The 19,749-nt window shown below is 39.8% G+C and overlaps 1 protein-coding gene across 7 annotated transcripts in view; it reads left to right on the forward strand.

Moving 5' to 3' along the window:
* The window catches only part of HACD1 (3-hydroxyacyl-CoA dehydratase 1), a 62,244-nt gene that overhangs the window by 22,953 nt on the left and 19,542 nt on the right, over window positions 1–19,749 (forward strand). Inside the window, exon 8 of one of the 7 annotated variants that reach the window (XM_045874335.3) lies at window positions 112–3,656. The exons of the other annotated variants lie outside the window; for them this stretch is intronic. The gene's annotated coding sequence lies outside the window, so the exon portion shown is untranslated. Of the gene's footprint in view, window positions 1–111; window positions 3,657–19,749 lie in introns of those variants that run through there. 7 annotated transcript variants of the gene reach the window in all.

Below are 19,749 nucleotides of genomic sequence, written 5' to 3' on the forward strand. Positions count from 1 at the left end.
TAAATGAGAGTTTGATTTGAAAGAGAAAGTATTTGAAATTCCTTTGCACTTGTTTTCTGCGCCTGCATCTTTTGAAATTCTCCTGAAGTCGCCCTAACTCTCCTTTTTCAGTAGGCAAACCAGGACATGAATCAAAGACAACTTCCATTCAATCCTGTAGACCTTGGCATTTGAAAAACATATATCAAGAAATTGTGATACTAGCAACTTTCAATTATATTTGGTGACATTCCACAAAATTCTGGTTGTTTTTCATAGCTTTAAAGATTGATATACAATATGTACAGTGCGTGCAAGTCTTTTTTTTCTTTTGTTTTTCATAGCCTTAACTTGATACTAATACAACACCAACAACCCTGTTATAACTTAATTTTTTTAGAAGTATGCCAAAATAAAGTCATTTTCACCAAAAGCGTTTATTGCTTAACCTCTGTAGACTCTCAGGAGCATTATTGTCTCATCTTTGGATTTGTAAGCATCTATTTGGTATGCCACTGTCTTGTGGTTTCTGATGAGACATGGCAAGTGATATGGAACCATACAATAACCCGCACCCCCCAAGTATTTATTTTGTGCCAACTGTGTGCCGAGGACTGTTGAAGGGAACTGGCATCTTTTTCCTATCATACCTCTCTCCACCCTACACAGTAAGACCCCTGACACGATTGTTAGGTTGGATTGGCTAGGAAATCACATTGCAAAATAATTATAAAATATCATGGATTGGTAATCCGATGTGGCAGGATTTTTTTGTTACTTGTGTATACAAGTGTATCAGTGCCACTAAATAACATTCTGGTTTAAAACTTTTCAAATACACTCAAAATCAATCACAGAAACAAAACTGATAAAATAAATCATTAAGGCACAAGGAAAGGAAGGAAATAACTGTAAGAAAAAATAGCTATAGAAATCAGCATTTGAAATATTGTTCAAATGAATGTGTAAAACGTAGAAGTATTTTCCATTAACCTATATAGTGATCTGGAATAGACATATAACTGATAGAAGAAAAAAATAACAGTTTTGTAATTTCTAGCGTGAAGGCATTGAATGGAATTGAAAATTCAGTTTGTTCATGTTTTTAGTCTAGATTTACAAAACAAGTAGACTTAAGTAGTTCCTCTAGATATGAAGCTTAAACATTCTAAAATTTTTAGATTTTTTTGTTTAGTGTTCCTATTGACAGCTTTAAAAATATTTTTAACATTTTTTGTTTTGAAATAATTTTGAACTTAATAGGAAAGTTGCAAGAATGCTAGATAGTCTTCCCTTGAATTCCCCACCCCTAACACTTTGCCCCATTTGATGTAGTATTCCTTCTCTGTCTCTCCCTCTCTCTCTGTGTATTTTGTGAACCATTTGAGAGTAAGTTGAAAACATTCACTTGTGATGGCTCCACTATATATTTCCTAAGAACAAGGACATCCTCGTACACAGCCACAGTACAATGACCCAAATCAGGAAACTCATGTTGATACAGTACCTTTCTCTAGACTCTGGGCCTCACACAAACCTCCTCAGCAGGGTGTTGGGAACAAACCACATCCATGTTCCCAGACCAGACACAGTCCTGGTTCAGATGTTACAGTTCCAGTCTAGAGTGGCTCCCTGATTTTTCTTCATGCTTCATGACTTTGACATTTCCAACAGTATAGGGGAGTTCCTTTGTAGAAAGTCTCTCAATTTGGGTTTGTTTGATGTTTCCTCATGATTAGATTTTATTTATGCACTCTTCAGCAGGATTTTTGATTTGTTCCATTTACTGGTGATATTAACTTGGATGTGTTAGGGTTTCTGTTTTTTTAATACTTTGGTGACAGGGTAACATGCAGGTATTTTAGTAATAGAAGGCCTGTTGGTCTAGTTCTTTGGAGTTGGTATTTGAAATCAGGCACTGGGATTTTTTCTTTTTTTTACCTGATTAATATGCTTGTCCTCTGATACATGAAGATTGATATCTTTTTAAGTGCTTAAAAAGTACTAAACTTTTTACACATGCAATTTCCAGGCGTATTACTAAATCACCTTTATATTGACTTTTATGCCCCTAGACTATAAATCTCTGTGAGTAATTAATGTACTTTGGTTTTGCTTAAAATTTCTTAAACACAGCATTCTGTTCTATGCTGTTTTATCCTCTTACCATGTTATTCTGCTACACTAAAATGCTAAATAACACAAGATTGAGATTTCTGTAACATTTAGTTTTATTTCTTGATTTTGTACAAATGCAGTTTGTACAGTTTGAAAATTAAAAATTATCCTTAAATCCACTTAATGCTTTGTGGTTTTACTTTGAGGATAGGGACAGCAGAAAAATGGTTTTCAGAGCATAGCTTTTAGAAGAGTCAACTGAGATCCCAGACTCCTCCTCGCCTCCCGAGAGAGGGTACACCAGCAGCCATGGGGCCGAGAAGTCTGCATTTTTAGCAAGATGTGAGGCAGGTCTGGTGCAGACAATTTAGTTATTGAATCACCTTGGAGGAACAGTACAGTAGGCGAGTATCAGCGGGTGGAGGGAGAGGACTTCTTACAAATGCCCTATCAGTGTACTTCATATCACTGAAAACAACATTCCTGTGTCATTCTGTATTGTCTCTAATCAAAATGAACACCATAGTTGGAAGTTTATACAAATGAAAAACTTGAGCTCGCGTAGTCTGAAGAAGTAAGACATTCCATTTTTTTTAAGCATATATTATTTTATCACCATACAATTGCCCTATCCATGTGCTGATGTAGTACATATAGAACATGACAGGTAACGGTGGTAACATCCAGAGTAGCAGGTGTTTTGTTGTGATGAATTTAATGATAGGAGATACATGGACATCATCATAGTTAGAAACTAGGTTAAAAGATTTCAGTTTAGTGGTATTGTTAATTGAAGAGAACTTCTAGTCTCACATACACACAAAGGAATATATTCAAGATTGTGGAAAATGTATATGTTCCTATTTTTGAGAAATATGCATGACAGAAAGTAATCATAATTTGCCTGAATGATTTGTAATTCAATCATCAGTTGACTAAAATAGGTTTGTATCTAAATTAAAATGTTCAGAACCTGGTTTTTATTGAGTTAAACTTTAACTGAACTTCATTAGAACCCTTGCAACAGAAATTAATCTTAAGAACTGAGGAAGGGGAAAGATTAATTTACAGCAAGTGTACTCAAAAAAATGACTTTTGAATGGTTTTCAGCTGGGTGAATGTAGACTTTTGAGCATCAAATAATCTTTTTCAAAGACATAACTTTATTTGTAACTTGGGTGCATAAACATTTTCACCAAAATCTGGTGTTACTTTTTTGTTTCAATTCCAAAAGCAACATAATTTATATAGAAATAGACTTTGTAGCATTAAAAATGTATTACATCTTTTAATGATAATTAAAATTTCAGAAAGTTCAGAATTTCGAGATACTTTTTTTTTTTGGTAGAAGACATGCTACTGTCTGTAGTCAATAGTATGAACTAACAATGTGATAGGTATCAAAAGTTAGATATGATCGTAGATCGCAAAAGACTTAAAAATTATTTTGTGAGAATGTTGGTTATTTTACAGGTGGCCTGTGTTCATAGTCATGAAGCATATTTGGTTCTGGAAAATTCCTAATTTGTTATGCTATGGAGTTATCTGTTTTATGTAAATTCATTCACATAGTTTTTGAGAAAGTATGTTAAAAATATTTTCTGTGAATTAACCTTGGAGGCATATATGCACTGTAAACACTCATTGTGTTTCCTTCCTTTGAAATAGACTTTTTGTTGAGTAAACACTAAAAGAAGGAAAGAAATCACTACCACATTTATTTTCAAGTTTTGTGGAATGAAGGCTGAATTGTTTTAGCAGCAATACCACTCTGGTAGTGAACGAAGTGGATTAACTTAACGCTGTAAATATGTCTGCAGGGGTAAAAAGAGTACATGGATTTATTTCTTGACACATACAAATAAAAAATTATGACACTACCTTAGGATATTGTTATCAGATTCTGGTGACGGGTATTTTAACCTCCTCTCTCATCAGCCCCAGTCAGTGGTGGAATGGTGACGTGTGGAAAGGCAAGGAACGGGGGATGGGAGGAAGACCTCTGCTAGATTTGGGGAAAAGTACCTCATTTTCTTAAGCTTCAGAGTCCTCCCCTGTAAAGAGGGTAAGAGGTAGTCTGAGTTGCAAATGAGAGAGTATCTGAACTGTAGCAGAGTCTGGCAAATATAAATAATAAATGGTGCGGATGACAGTTTTCCTTTTAATGGTTTTGTGACAACGGTATTGTGTCGGGTGAAATTTCTGCAGTCGTACCAAACCCGCTTGTTTCTTGAGTAGAATTTAATATCACAGAGAATTGTTTTGGTAAAATTTTCTTTTCCAGGGGCACCTGGGTGGCTCAGTAGGTTAAGCGTCTGCCTTCGGCTCAGGTCATGATCCTGGGGTCCTGGGACTGAGCCCCGCGTGGGGCTCCCTGCTCAGTGGGGAGTCTGCTTCTCCCTCTCCCTCTGCCCCTGCCTGGCTTCTGCTCTCTCTCTCTCTTACTCTCTCAAATAAATAAATAAAATCTTAAAAATTTTTTTCTTTTCCTATATATTTTTCTTTTTTTACCGATTCAAAAGATGACTTACATTTAACAAATTTTCTTGAGTTGGAAACAGAAGGGCATAGTTTCATTTAATAGAATGGTGGAAAGGAGCTACCTATAAATTGATCTCTTTTAGGGTATATGTGGTATCCTGATGGGCATGTCTTTTGATAGCGAGTCTTTAAAATAAGGCAGAAGCTCTGGTGAGATCCCCCTGACAGTGCCTCCCAGGAAAGAGGAGGGAGACTTTGATCCACTGACAGGAGTCCCCGGGGTGAGGGCATGGGACCACTATCTTTACAACAGGAGATCCTTTTAGAGAATTCCATTATGTCAGCATATTATTAATAATTTGTATGTATGGTATTAACTTAAGAATATAAAAGTTTTATAGGTTTCTCAAATGAAGAATTCCTTAATCAGAATATGATGAAATAATTTTATTCTGAAATGCCTCATTAATCTGCCATTGTTAGCAATAAGATGATTTTCCAAAAAAACTTAAGCTCATCTTAAGAACCCATTTAGAAAAATTAGATGTAAGTCTTCACCATCCTAAATGGTGTGCAAAATCTAGATTATAGGTTATCTTCTGTCATTTCTAATCCGAGAAATTAAATTATCAAATTGGTTACAGTTGAAGTCCTATGGTCCAGTTGTTATGGTTTTAGATGAGTCGAGTTCACTGGTCTTGGAGAGACCATGCCAGTTTATATTGGCTGTTCAGAAATGTCAAAATTCAATCACTACAGAACGATGCAGGGTAAAGTATAAGTTTATCTTTACTTTTTCCCTTTGTTCCAATACTTCAGGCATTAATAACAGCTTGGTGTCTTTTTAGACCTTTATAAAACACATTCACTCTTCCCCTTTATACACACACACACACACACACACACACGCACACACACAGACTTAAATAAAAGCAAATAATCTGTACATATTTTATATAATTTTGCTTGCACCTTTTAGAGAGTTGTATGTACATATATGTGCATGCTTTTTCATCATGTATTTCTCCATTGATGTACATCTTGTTTATAATTTATAAGTAGACAAACATAACTATGATAATTAAGTGGTAATGATGGTAATAGTATCAGTATATAACATTTGTTGAAATTTATTTTGTACCAGGCCGTGGGCTAATTTACCTCATTTAAAAATAACCAAATGGGGTACACACCATTATAATAAACACTTTACCAATAAAGGCTTAGTCTCAGAGAGGTTAAGCAACAGGCCCAAGAACATTGTACCTTCGTGCACATTACATACCTGTAAGAGACTCCCGGGTGTAAAATTGTTAGGTTAAGGGGAACACACATTTTAAATTCTGGTAGATGCTGCTAAATTGTGTTCCCAAAAAGCTGTTAATCAATTGAGTCCCAAAAGCAAGGTATAAGAGCACCTGTAACCTCATATTCTTCCATGAAATAGTGTGAATCTTAATTTTTGCCCATTTATGTGCACCCGAGTATTAAAATTGTGCATATTTTCATATGTTTAGTTGTTATTTGTATTTTTCCTGTGAATTGCACTTCCATATTGTTTGCCCCCGTTCTGTTGAATCGTTAGTCATCTTTCCTGATGGGCCAGGGATATGTGCGTCATTGATGTGCATTCTTTAGCATACATGTTTCTTTCCTTTGAGTGTTTCTGTTTTAACTTTGTTTATGATGGCTTTTGGCTTACAGGAGATTTAAATTTTTATGCACAAAACCTGCCAGACTTTCCCCCGATTTTATATTTTGCTCAGAAAGACCTAGACCCCTCAAACACTTGAGTACATTTTCCTTTCTTATTCTTTCATGGCTTGTGTTAACTTCGTTATTCATTTGAAATGTTGAGTGTTGTGGTGCAGGGTAGGAATCTAATCTTCTTCTTACCTGCCTGAAATTTCACATTATTCTAACAGCATTCACCGGGTAAGACCTGTCTTTCTCTCACCAGAGTGGAATTCTGCTTGTGGCATGTCAGGGGTACTTTTCATTTCAAGGTTGCTTGAATATACAATACTATTAGGGGACAAGGGAAGAGTCTTGCACTTGTCACACACCTAGGGGAGTTGCACACGTAAGTTCTCGTTCTTCGCTCTGCTTTTGTCTCTGTGTCTCTTCAAATACAAGCATGAATCTACTTTCATTCTAAAATTGAAATATTTGGTGGGGGTGTGTTTTGTGTCTCAGCCTATTCATCCTGATGGATTTGGCTGGAAATGCCTGGGACACTCACCTGGGCCCTGAATGCTCGTGGTGCCTCCCCACTCCCCCATATACATTTCCCTTACCAGAGCCCATATTGTGGCTGACCCAGGCCTTGTGGTGGTTTTGTTGTTGTTGTTTTTAAAGATTTTATTTATTCGTTTGAGAGAGAGAGAGTATGTACAAGCAGAGGGAGAGGGAGAAGCAGGCTCCCCACTGAGCTGGGAGCCCGATGTGGGGCTCCATCCCAGGACCTGGAGATCATGACCTTAACCATCTGAGCCACCCAGGTGCCCCAGGCCTTGTGGTTCTTGTCAGGATGCAGATCTCACCTCAGCAACAACCATCAGGGAACTTTGAAAAACAGGGTTCATTACTCACAGGTCCTGGAGGGTATACAGCACATCCAAGGGCCACACACTGAGGTCAGGGAGAGAGAGACCATGGGGTTCTGCCTTCATTGGGTCCAAGGGTGGGGGGCCTAGGGTTTTGAGGACTCACTCTTTATTGGTGAATTGAAAACACTTAAGTGTGGGATTTAAAGGGCAGGAAGGGAGAAGCAGGGTTACTCAAGTGGTCAGTTATCTAGGCTACCCAGGGCTTTCTAACAAGGGATCTCCATGGTTGGGCAGCCCGGTTCCTTGGCTAGTGCTGTGGCTGGCCATATGTTTATTCGAAATGGATCTTTGAAATGGAGCCCTCTGCCATCAAAAGGTGAACATCAGGCACTTACATTACAATCAAAAATAATTGCCAAGCACTTACATTACAAGGCAAAATAGGAAAAATCCATTTATGACCTACTTGTTGATTACTTTTTTCTTCTTGTAGGGGCAGGCCTCAATTAGAAATGGTATGTTTGGCCATTTATGAATCTAGAGGGAAGGAGAACTGCTAATGTAGAATTTCTTACCTTTCTGCAGGCTATGTAGAAATCCTTTAGTGGAACAAACAGCATTTTAATCTAGAGCCAGCAGTATGGTTGAAGCTTTTTTTTTAAGGAATATGATTTTAAAATTGACTTCTCTACATATAAAAATCTCCAAGGTAAATTGTTAATGGGAAAAAAACAAGAAGGAGTGGAATAGTGTATATAAGATGCATGTTTAAAAAAAAAAGATGCATGTTTAAAAGGTGGGTGATGGGCATTAAGGGGGGCATGTGGTGGAATGAGCACTGGGTGTTACATACAACTGAGGAGTCACTGAACTATACCTCTGAAACTAATAATATGCTATATGTTAACTAATTGAATTTAAATTTTAAAAAAGTTCAAAAAAAAAAAGCGGGAAGAAGAGAAACATATATTTGTGTGTCTATATGGAAATGGAAAATAAGGATAGTTTTTACCCCTTGGGGGCAGAGGTCGCAGTGGAAGTGGCCAGGTGTGGGAACAAATAGAAGACAATAGAACTGTCACCTACTGGTGACAATTTTAAACTTTCTCGTCTTTGAACCATGGGAAAGTATTATCCCCATATTCTTTATTATTATTATGTTATGTTAATCACCATGCATCATTAGTTTTTGATGTAGTGTTCCATGATTCATTGTTTATGTATAACACCCACTGCTCCATGCAGAACATGCCCTCTTTAATACCCACCTCCCCTCTAGAACCCTCAGTTTGTTTTTCAGAGTCCATAGACTCTCATGGTTCATCTCCCCCTCCGATTTACCCCCCTTCTTTCTTCCCCTCCTGCTATCTTCTTCTTCTTCTTCTTTTTTTTTTTAACATATAATGTATTATTTGTTTCAGAGGTACAGGTCTGTGATTCAACAGTCTTACACAATTCACAGCGCTCACCATAGCACATACCCGGCCCAATGTCTATCACCCAGCCACCCCATCCCTCCCACCCCCCACCACTCCAGCAAACCTCAGTTTGTTTCCTGAGATTAAGAATTCCTCATATCAGTGAGGTCATATGATACATGTCTTTCTCTGATTGACTTATTTTGCTTAACATAATACCCTCCAGTTCCATCCACATCGTTGCAAATGGCAAGATTTCATTCCTTTTGATGGCTGTATAATATTCCATTGTATATATATACCACCTCTTTATCCATTCATCTGTCGATGGACATCTTGGCTCTTTCCGTAGTTTGGCTATTGTGGACATTGCTGCTATAAACATCGGGGTGCACAAACCCCTGCAGATCCCTACATTTGTATCTTTGGGGTAAATACCCAGTAGTGCAATTGCTGGGTCGAAGGATAGCTCTATTTTCAACTTTTTGAGGAACCTCCATACAGTTTTCCAGAGTGGCTGCACCATTGCATTCCCACCAACAGTGTAGGAGGGTGCCCCTTTCTCCGCATCCCCGCCAACATCTGTCGTTTCCTGACTTGTTAATTTTAGCCATTCTGACTGGTGTGAGGTGATATCTCATTGAGGTTTTGATTTGGATTTCCCTGATGCCGAGTGATGTTGAGCACTTTTCATGTGTCTGTTGGCCATTTGGATGTCTTCTTTGGAAAATTATCTGTTCATGTCTTCTGCCCATTTCTTGATTGGATTATTTGTTCTTTGGGTGTTGAGTTTGGTAAGTTCTTCATAGATTTTGGATACTAGCCCTTTATCTGATATGTCATTTGCAAATATCTTCTCCCATTCTGTCGGTTGTCTTTTGGTTTTGTTGACTGTTTCTTTTGCTGTGCAAAAGCTTTTTATCTTGATGAAGTCCCAATAGTTCATTTCTGCCCTTGTTTCCCTTGCCTTTGGCGATGTTTCTAGGAAGATATTGCTGTGGCTGAGGTCGAGAGGTTGCTGCCTGTGTCCTCCTTTAGGATTTTGATGGACTCCTGTCTCACATTGAGGTCTTTCAACCATTTTGAGTCTATTTTTGTGTGTGGTGTAAGGAAATGGTCCAGTTTCATTCTTCTGCATGCGGCTGTCCCATTTTCCCAACACCATTTATTGAAGAGACTGTCTTTTTTCCATTGGACATTCTTTCCTGCTTTGTCAAAGATTAGTTGGCCATAGAGTTGAGGGTCCATTTCTGGGCTCTCTATTCTGTTCTATTGATCTATGTGTCTGTTTTTGTGCCAGTACCATACTCTCTGGATGATTACAGCTTTGTAATAGAGCTGGAAGTCCGGAATTGTGATGCCGCCAGCTTTGCTTTTCTTTTCAACATTCCTCTGGCTATTCGGGTCTTTTCTGGTTCCATACAAATTTTAGGATTATTTGTTCCATTTCTTTGAAAAAAGTGGATGGTATTTTGATAGAGATTGCATTGAATGTGTAGATTGCTCTAGGTAGCACTGACATCTTCACATTATTTGTTCTTCCAATCCATGAGCATGGAACGTTTTTCCATTTCTTTGTGTCTTCCTCAATTTCTTTCATGAGTATTTTATAATTTTCTGAGTACAGATTCTTTGCCTCTTTGGTTAGATTTATTCCTAGGTATCTTACAGTTTTGGGTGCCAGTGTAAACGGGATCGACTCCTTAATTTCTCTTTCTTCAGTCTTCTTGTTGGTGTATAGGAATGCCACTGATTTCTGTGCATTGATTTTATAATCTGCCGCTTTACTGAATTTCTGTATGAGTTCTAGGAGTTTTGGGGTGGAGTCTTTTGGGTTTTCCACATAAAGTATCATATCATCTGCAAAGAGTGAGAGTTTGACTTCTTCTTTGCCGATTTGGATGCCTTTTATTTCTTTTTGTTGTGTGATTGCTGTGGCTAGGACTTCTAGTACTATGTTGAATAGCAGTGGTGATAGTGGACATCCCTGCCATGTTCCTGACCTTAGGGGGGAAACTCTCAGTTTTTCCCCATTGAGAATGATATTTGCTGTGGGTTTTTCATAGATGGCTTTTACGATATTGAGGTATGTACCCTCTATCCCTATACTCTGAAGAGTTTTAATCAAGAAAGGATGCTGTACTTTGTCAAATGCTTTTTCTGCATCTATTGAGAGGATCCTATGGTTCTTATTCTTTCTTTTCTTAATGTATTGTATCACATTGATTGATTTGTGGATGTTGAACCAAACTTGCAGCCCAGCGATAAATCCCAGTTGGTCGTGGGGAATAATCCTTTTAAGGTACTGTTGGATCCTATTGGCTAGTATTTTGGTGAGAATTTTTGCATCCATGTTCATCGGGAATATTGGTCTGTAATTCTCCTTTTTGATGGGGTCTTTGTCTGGTTTTGGGATCAAGGTGTAATGGTGGCCTCATAAAACGAGTTTGTAAGTTTTCCTTCCATTTCTATTTTTTGGAACAGTTTCAGAAGAATAGGTGTTAATTCTTCTTTATTTTATTTTATTTTTTTAAAGACTTTATTTATTCATGAGAGACAGAGAGAGAGGCAGAGGCAGAGGAAGAAGCAGGCTCCCCATGGAGCAGGGAGCCTGATGCGGGACTCAACCCCAGGACCCTGGGATCATGACCTGAGCCGAAGGCAGACACTTAATCAACTGAGCCACCCAGGCGTCCCTAATTCTTCTTTAAATGTTTGGTAGAATTCCCCTGGGAAGCCATCTGGCCCTGGGCTTCTGTTTTGGGGAGATTTTTGATGACTGCTTCAATTTCCTTAGTGGTTATAGGTCTTTTCAGGTTTTCTATTTCTTCCTGGTTCTGTTTTGGTAGTTGATACATCTCTAGGAATGCATCCATTTCTTCCAGATTATCTAATTTGCTGGCATATAGCTGCTCATAATATGTTCTTAATAATTGTTTGTATTTCTTTAGTGTTGGTTGTGCTCTCTTCTCTTTCATTCATGATTTTATTTATTTGGGTCATTTCTCTTTTCTTTTTGATAAATCTGGCCAGGGGTTTATCAATCTTGTTAATTCTTTCAAAGAACCAGCTCCTAGTTTTGCTGATCTGTTCTACAGTTCTCTTGGTTTCTATTTCATTGATTTCTGCTCTGATCTTTATTATTTCTCTTCTCCTGCTGGGTTTAGGCTTTATTTGCTGTTCTTTCTCCAGCTCCTTTAGGTGTAGGGTTAGGTTGTGTATTTGAGACCTTTCTTGGTTCTTGAGAAAGGCTTGTATTGCTATATACTTTCCTCTTAGGACTGCCTTTGCTGCATCCCAAAGATTTTGAACAGTTGTGTTTTCATTTTCATTGGTTTCCATGAATTTTTTAAATTCTTCCTTAATTTCCTAGTTGTCCCATTTATTCTTTAGTAGGATGCTCTTTAGCCTCCATGTATTTGAGTTCTTTTCGATTTTCCTCTTGTGATTGAGTTCTAGTTTCAAAGCATTGTGGTCTGAAAATAGGCAGGGAATGATCCCAATCTTTTGGTACGGGTTGAGACGTGATTTGTGACCTAGGATGTGATCTATTCTGGAGAATGTTCCATGGATACTAGAGAAGAATGTGTATTCTGTTGCTTTGGGATGGAATGTTCTGAATATATCTGTGAGGTCCATTTGGTCCAGTGTGTCATTTAAAGTCTTTATTTCCTTGTTGATCTTTTTCTTAGATGATCTGTCCATTTCAGTGAGGGGGGTGTTAAAGTCCCCCACTATTATTGTATTGTTGTCAGTGTGTTTCTTTGCTTTCGTTATTAATTGCCTTATATAATTGGCTGCTCCCATGTTAGGGGCATAGATATTTACAATTGATAGATCTTCTTGTTGGATAGACCCTTTAAGTAAGATATAGTGTCCTTCCTCATCTCTTATTACAGTCTTTGGTTTAAAATCTAATTTTTCTGATATAAGGATTGCCACCCCAGCTTTCTTTTGATGTCCATTTGCATGGTAAATTGTTTTCCACCCCCTCACTTTCAATCTGGGGATGTCTTTGGGTCTAAAATGAGTCTCTTGCAGACAGTATATCGATGGGTCTTGTTTTTTAATCCAATCTAATAGCCTGTGTCTTTTGATTGGGGCATTTAGCCCATTTACATTCAGGGTAACTATTGAAAGATAGGAATTTAGTGCCATTGTCTTGCCTGTAAGGTGACTGTTACTGTATATTGTCTGTGTTCCTTTCTGGTCTGTGTTACTTTTCGGTTCTCTCTTTGCTTAGAGGACCCCTTTCAAGATTTCTTGTAGGGCTGGTTTCGTGTTTGCAAATTCCTTTAGTTTTTGTTTGTCCTGGAAGCTTTTTATCTCTCCATTTTCAGTGACAGCTTAGCTGGATATAGTATTCTTGGCTGCATATTTTTCTCATTTTGTGCTCTGAATATATCATGCCAATTCTTTCTGGCCTGCCAGGTCTCTGTGGATAGGTCTGTTGTCAGTCTAATGTTTCTACCATTGTAGGTTACATATCTCTTCTTCCGAGCTGCTTTCAGGATTTTCTCTGTCCCTCAGACTCATAAGTTTTACTATTAGATGTCGGACTATTGACCTATTTTTATTGATTTTGAGAGGGGTTCTCTGTGTCTCCTGGATTTTGATGCCTGTTTCCTTCCCCAAATTAGGGAAGTTCTCTGCTATAATTTGCTCCAATATACCTTATGCCCCTTTCTCTCTTTCTTCTTCTTCTGGGATCCCAATTATTCTAATGTTTCGTCTTATGGTATCACTTATCTCTTGAATTCTACCCTCGTGATCCAGTAGTTGTTTATCTGTCTTTTTCTCAGCTTCTTTGTTTTCCATCATTTGGTCTTCTATATCGCTGATTCTCTCTTCTGCCTCATTTATCCTAGCAGTTAGAGCCTCCATTTTTGATTGCACCTCATTAATAGCCTTTTTGATTTCAACTTGGTTAGATTTTAGTGCTTTTATTTCTCCAGAAAGGGTTTCTCTAATAACTTCCATGCTTTTTTCAAGCCCAGCTAGTATCTTTAAAATCATCATTCTGAACTCTAGTTCTGACATCTTACTAATGTCTGTATTGAGTAGGTTCCTGGCAGTTGGTACTGCCTCTTGTTCTTTTTGTTGAGGTGATTTTTTCCATCTTGTCATTTTGTCCGGAGGAGAGTAGATGAATGAGAGAACAAAATGCTAACAGGGTAACAGGGTCCCCAGAAAATATACACTAAACAAATCAGAAAAGACCTAAAACGAGGGGATAGAAAGGGAAAGAAAGAAAAAAGAAAAAAAAAAAGATAAAAACAAACAAACAAAAACAAAACAAAACAGAATATGATCAAATATGATCAGGCTGGTGCATAGATCAGTGCCACACACTAGATTTTGGGCGGATTTTGGTCTGTTAGAAGAAAGTGCCTGGGTGCCTGGGTGGCTCAGATGGTTAAGTGTCTGCCTTCGGCTCAGGTCATGATCCCAGGGTCCTGGGATTGAGCCCCACATCAGGCTCCTGGCTCAGCGGGGAGCCTACTTCTTCCTCTCCCTCTGCCTCTCTCCCTGCTCATGCTCTCTCTCTCTCTCTCTCTGTATCCCTGTGTCTCAAATGAATAAATAAAATCTTAAAAAAAAAAAAAGAAAGTGCCTCCCAAAATTTTAAAGAAAGAAAACTTATATATGTACAAAAATAAGGGTTACTATGATGAACGGATGGAATATAACTGTAAAGATGAAAATTATAAAATATTTTATAAAAGGAATTTATAAGAAGTTGGTTAAAAAAGAAGTGGATTTAAAGAAAAAGCGGGGGGGAGAGAATGTGATCAGGCAGGAGGCTAGAACAAAGCCATACACTAGAGATTTAGAGTATATTTTGATCTGTTAGAAGAAACTGTATCCCAAAATTTTGAAGAGAGAACTATATATATATATATATCTCTCAAAAATATGGTTAACTACTATGAAGGGATAGAATATGACTCTAAAAATGAAAAATAATAAAGATTTTTTTAAAAAGGGATTGATAAGCTGTTGGTTGAAAAAGGGAAAAAGAGGGCGCCTGGGTGGCTCAGTTGGTTAAGTGACTGCCTTTGGCTCAGGTCATGATCCTCGAGTCCCGGGATGGAGTCCCGCATCGGGCTCCCTGCTCGGCAGGGAGTCTGCTTCTCCCTCTGGCCCTCCCCCCTCTCATGTGCTCTCTCTCTCTCTCAAATAAATATATAAAATCTTAAAAAAAAAAAAAAAGAAAAAGGGAAAAAGAAAAATTAAAAAAAAAAATTAACTTTGAAAGACTAAAGAATCATGGTAAAAAAGCCATGAATTCTGGTGCCTGGGTGGCTCAGTTGGTTAAGTGACTGCCTTCGGCTCAGGTCATGATCCTGGAGTCCCTGGATGGAGTCCCGCGTCGGGCTCCCTGCTCGGCAGGGAGTCTGCTTCTCCCTCTGACCCTCCCCCCTCTCATGTGCTCTCTCTCAAATAAATAAATAAAATCTTTAAATAAAAAAAAAAAGCCATGAATTCTATGTGCAGTATTCCCCTAGCTCTGGAGTTCTGCCGTTCTCATTGATCGGTAAACTTGGTATTGGTTGGCTGTTCTCGCTGATCTTCTGGGGAGGGGCCTGTTGCCGTGGTTCCCAAATGTCTTTGCAGGAGGCCGAATTGCCCTGCCCTTGCCAGTCGGGGCTAAGTTATCTGCTCGGGTTTGCTCTCGGGAGCTTTTGTTCCCTGCAAGCTTTCCGCACAGCTGTGGAGGCCGAGAGTGAAAATGGCGGCCTCCCAATCTCCGCCCCGGAGGAGCCGAGAACTCGGGGCCCCGCTCCTCAGTGAGCCCCCAGAGAAAAGCCGTCAGTCACTCCCGTCTCCCCGGTCTCCGGCCGCACTCCGTGCTCACCCGGCCTGCGACCGTGCGCCTCTGTCTCTGGCACCCGACCCCGGGTGGAGTCTCCAAACCCAGCAGATCCCTGCGGTGCACTCCCGCGCGGCTCCTCCCCGGGGAGGAAGGTGAGTCTCCCTGGATCTGCCGCTTGTTGGGTCCCTGCTGGAGGAGCAGTGGCCCGACTATGCCACGGATCACAGTTTTTGGCAATCCTGACCTGAGACCCCGCGCCTCTGCTCCGTCTCTGCAGCCGGCTTCCCTGCTCCATACCTGGGAGCTCTGCCACACTCAGGCACCCCCGGTCTTTCTGTGACCCCGAGGGTCCTGAGACCACACTGTCCTGCGAGGGTTCCAGCCCCCACTTAGCCACCAGAGTGACGTCCCTCAGCGGAGCCGACTTCTAAAAGTTCCGACTTTATGCTCCGTGGTTCTATCACTTGCCAGAAGCGGCCCACGGAGGCCCCCTCCCCCGCTGTCTATCCTCCCGAATATCGCCTCGGATTCACTTCTCCGCATGTCCTACCTTCCAGAAAGTGGTTGCTTTTCTGTTCAGGGTTGCTGCTATTCTTTTCTTCGATCTCCTGTTGAGTTCGTAGGTGTTCAGAATGGTTTGATCCCCATCCAGCTGAATTCCTGGGACCAGACGAAATCCAGGTCTCCTACTCCTCCGCCATCTTGCTCCTCTATCCGCATATACTTTTAAGGAAACCTCTTTTAGTCAGATGCAGCAGGAATTTAAGAGAGGCGAGAATGGGAAGCTGCCTGTTATGTTTCCCAGTGATTTGTTAAATTAGGAAACTTTACCAGAACGGATTCTTCAGAGAGGCCTTGGTGGATGCAGGGCTGTGTGCGTGAAGTGAAATGTGAGTGACAAGTATTTTCATGATACATATGACTGAGTTAAGAAAGCACACCAAAATGTAATGGCTCATACAACACTCCTGTGACTCTTTCACATCCTCTTGGTTGCCAAGTCTCAGTTGGGCAGCTTTTTTTTTTTGCTCCAGGTGATGCCGGTTAAGGCTACAGTCAGCTGGGGACTCAACTGGGCTAGAACATCCCCAAGGACTCCCACATGTGACTGAGATTTGACGCTGACTGCCTCCTGGGAGCTGAGCTATGGCTCTCTCTTAGCTTTCCTCTGCACCGACTTTCTGTATGGCGTGGCTTCTCCGGGGTAGGGGGTTTCTGAGAGCCTGTGTCCTCAGGGGAAGGAAGGGGAGGGAGGCTGTCCCCATAAAGTGAGACCCCAATCCAGCCCAGCACTACTTACAACACATTCTGTTGTTCAGGCAGACCCAGAGCCAGCTGAGACTCACATGGAGGGGGAATAAAGTCACCTCTCGTTGGGGAGAGGGACAAAGCATGTCTGTTCATCTTCCATCAGTCACAGGAATAAGCTTTTGCCCAAAATTAATTATAACTAAAAAGTCCACTGCACAACTCATATTAAAAAAAAAAAAATTCTAGCTGGGAGAATTACCGAATGACTTGATAGAAGATCCTAACTCCAAACAAATGTGAATGCCCCACCCCTCAAGGATCAAGAAAGAGCAGTAGTCACAGATTACTTAGGGCAAAATGTTTGGACACTCGAAAAATTCTGTTTAGTGAGTTTTGCTTTGGAATAATGCCCTCTGTTCACCTTGAGGGAAACTACCATAGTCGCGGGCAGTCCGCTCCTGCATTTCTTTCAGTGTTTGTGCATAATATCCTCTACATATGCGAAGAGTATTAAATTTTTTTTTTTCAAATTCTAGTGTTAGGAAATCTTTAGTTCCTGTGAGGAATTGATATGATTGTTTTTTATACTCAGTGCAAAACTTATGAAGAATATCAGAACAAATTTGCAGGTCAAATTTAGAAATACTGTAGGATATGAGTTGCATAAATTTACATGTTAACTCTGCTTTCATGAGGATTTTTTACACTTGCTGTATTTTCCATGAAGTTCATTGCCATCTATTTCTACTTTGTCAGTTTAGTGTTTGCTGCTTATATATCTTCTAAAATTTTTTTGTAAAATAAAACAGAGACTATATGAATGAATGAAACAACATGAGCATTATTATGGCTGGGGAAGATAGAACATTGTTACACTGTAGTGATGGAAAGCAGAGTTTGCTAAATAGAGGGGTCCAAGCAGGGGTATAGTGAATCTCCAAGCATCTGAAGAAGCCTCAGGGGGGATAGGAAGGCAGTGCTGGAGGTCTCAAAGGTATTCTCTCAAAAATTCTTGCTTGTAGATGCCCTGTCCTTCCAACTGAGAATAAAAGGGATTTCCTTAATCCAGTAACTAGTATCTACAAAGAGCCTACACCAGACATCATACCTAAAGGATGATCTAGTGAATTCTTTTCCCTTCTTATAACAAGTGTGTTTATTATTCCATTTTCGGTTCAGCCTTGTTCTAGAAGTCCTGATTAACAGAATAAGGGGGAGGTGAGGAGAGTATAAGGGCGAGGAAGAAAGAAACAAAACTGTCATTAGTCACAGATAGTATTGCAGAAATTTAGGCAACACAGAAACTATTCCTGGTTCTCAGGAATAAAGGAGAAGCAATAGCCATAACAAAGATTACAGAAATAGAAATGCGAGGGACAAAATGAAAGGTAGCATTTTGGTTTGTAATAGAGACTTCTAGTTGTCCCCCCAGATCTGCTCTCCACATTTATAGTAATTGAACCCTTGAGTTACAACTTGGCACTGAGCGTAAAGGTAGTTTCCAGGCTCCCTTGCAGCTAAGCATGGCTGTATGACTGAGCTCTAGCATGGAATGTGAGTAGAAGCAGTGACAGGTGCATCTTCCAGTAAGCACGCTGTTACTGGAATGTGGCTGTGGTGGTGGATCTGGGAACATGATGGATCTTGGAACTCCCAGGAACAGTGGAGCAATACGAAAAAGGAACATTGATCTCTACCACCATGGAGCAGCCACAGGGCTGCTGAATACAGCCATGCAGTGTTTGGTGCACTAGCCCAGCAGGCACCATTCCCAGGGATGGCAGTGTGAATCGGCCCCCAGAGTGTGCAGTGCACATCCTGCACAACCACACACAGTAGCCAGTAGCCCAGAGTCCGGTAGACAGGAGGAGTAGGTAAGTCTTGGGAAGCTTCCACCTGGACTGTTTTAACTATTACTATTCTACCTTTCTGTTACAGCCTCTGAACCTTTATTACAAGTAATACAAGCTTCTCAATTAGGTATAGGTTGTAGTGTCCTTTAGCAAAGAGGAAGTTAAACAGAATGGTAGTCAAGGGACAAGGTGAATTTAACATCGGTTGAGTGAATGCTAGGTGCAAAGTTCTATGGTGAGAGCAGGAAGAATCTAAATAGAGGGACAGTTCCCGCACTCCAGGAACTTCAAGTCTGGTGGAGAAAACACATTCATAAACAGCAATAACTTTAGATAAAATAACCTTCAAGGAATTTATAATCTAGTGAAGAAAAATATATTTATACTAATAGCTTAATACCCAGGAGTGAAGTGCAGCTCGGGGGCGCCGGACTCGCAGAAAAGGCATTTATGGCAATAATGTTAATGCGCAGGGGTGATGCGGCCTCTAGAGGCCCTCCGAATAGGGCGCAGAACAGAAGCCTCTATCCTCAAGTTGCCAAATCACAGTGTTCATCACTTTCCCTTTAAGATATCCTTAAGTTACGAGACACACGGTGCTAATTCTGTATTGCAGTGCCCTCAGACATCTGGCTTTCTGCAGCACATAACCAGTTCGCCTAGTGTGTTTTAAAGACTTTTTTCTCAGCAAAGAAAAATAAAAATCAATATTTTTTTATTGGCGTACAAAAATGAAAACCTACTTGGCCTCCGAGGAACAGAACATCTCATTTATTTTACAATGTTTTCTAAATATTACTCCAGAGAGGATTATATTTATTGAGACTCCTGAATATGACCTTTTAAATACTTACATTGTGTTGGGGGTTTTGTTCCAAACACACTACGATAATAAATAATATACTATAAAAGAAAATGCATTTGCAGAATAATTGTGTGTAGCACTTATGTGTGGGTGGGGACCAGTCAAAAATTCTGCAAATCTTTTCTTAATGTTAGGACTGTTCTCACTGCCGTAGCAATTTGCTATTTAAACCTACTACGAATATTTATGGTGGATCTATTCTGAGCAGTACTTTGAGGAGAACTGGAACGATGTGGTTCATAAAATGAACTTGCATTCCATACAGTTGGCCACTATCCAAAAGGAGATAGAGAAACACACATAAATCACCAATACAGAGTGCTAAGCAGGGGCCCAAAGAGGTGTGAATATGTAGGAGAGGAAAAGATTAGTTCTTACTGGTTGCAGCTTGAAGCTATTGGAATAATGGATATTAAAA

Source organism: Mirounga angustirostris, unplaced genomic scaffold, assembly GCF_029215605.1.
Source record: "Mirounga angustirostris isolate CCGP_5_RB_7025 unplaced genomic scaffold, mMirAng1.0.hap1 SCAF_5, whole genome shotgun sequence".
In the NCBI taxonomy this organism is placed as follows: domain Eukaryota; kingdom Metazoa; phylum Chordata; class Mammalia; order Carnivora; family Phocidae; genus Mirounga; species Mirounga angustirostris.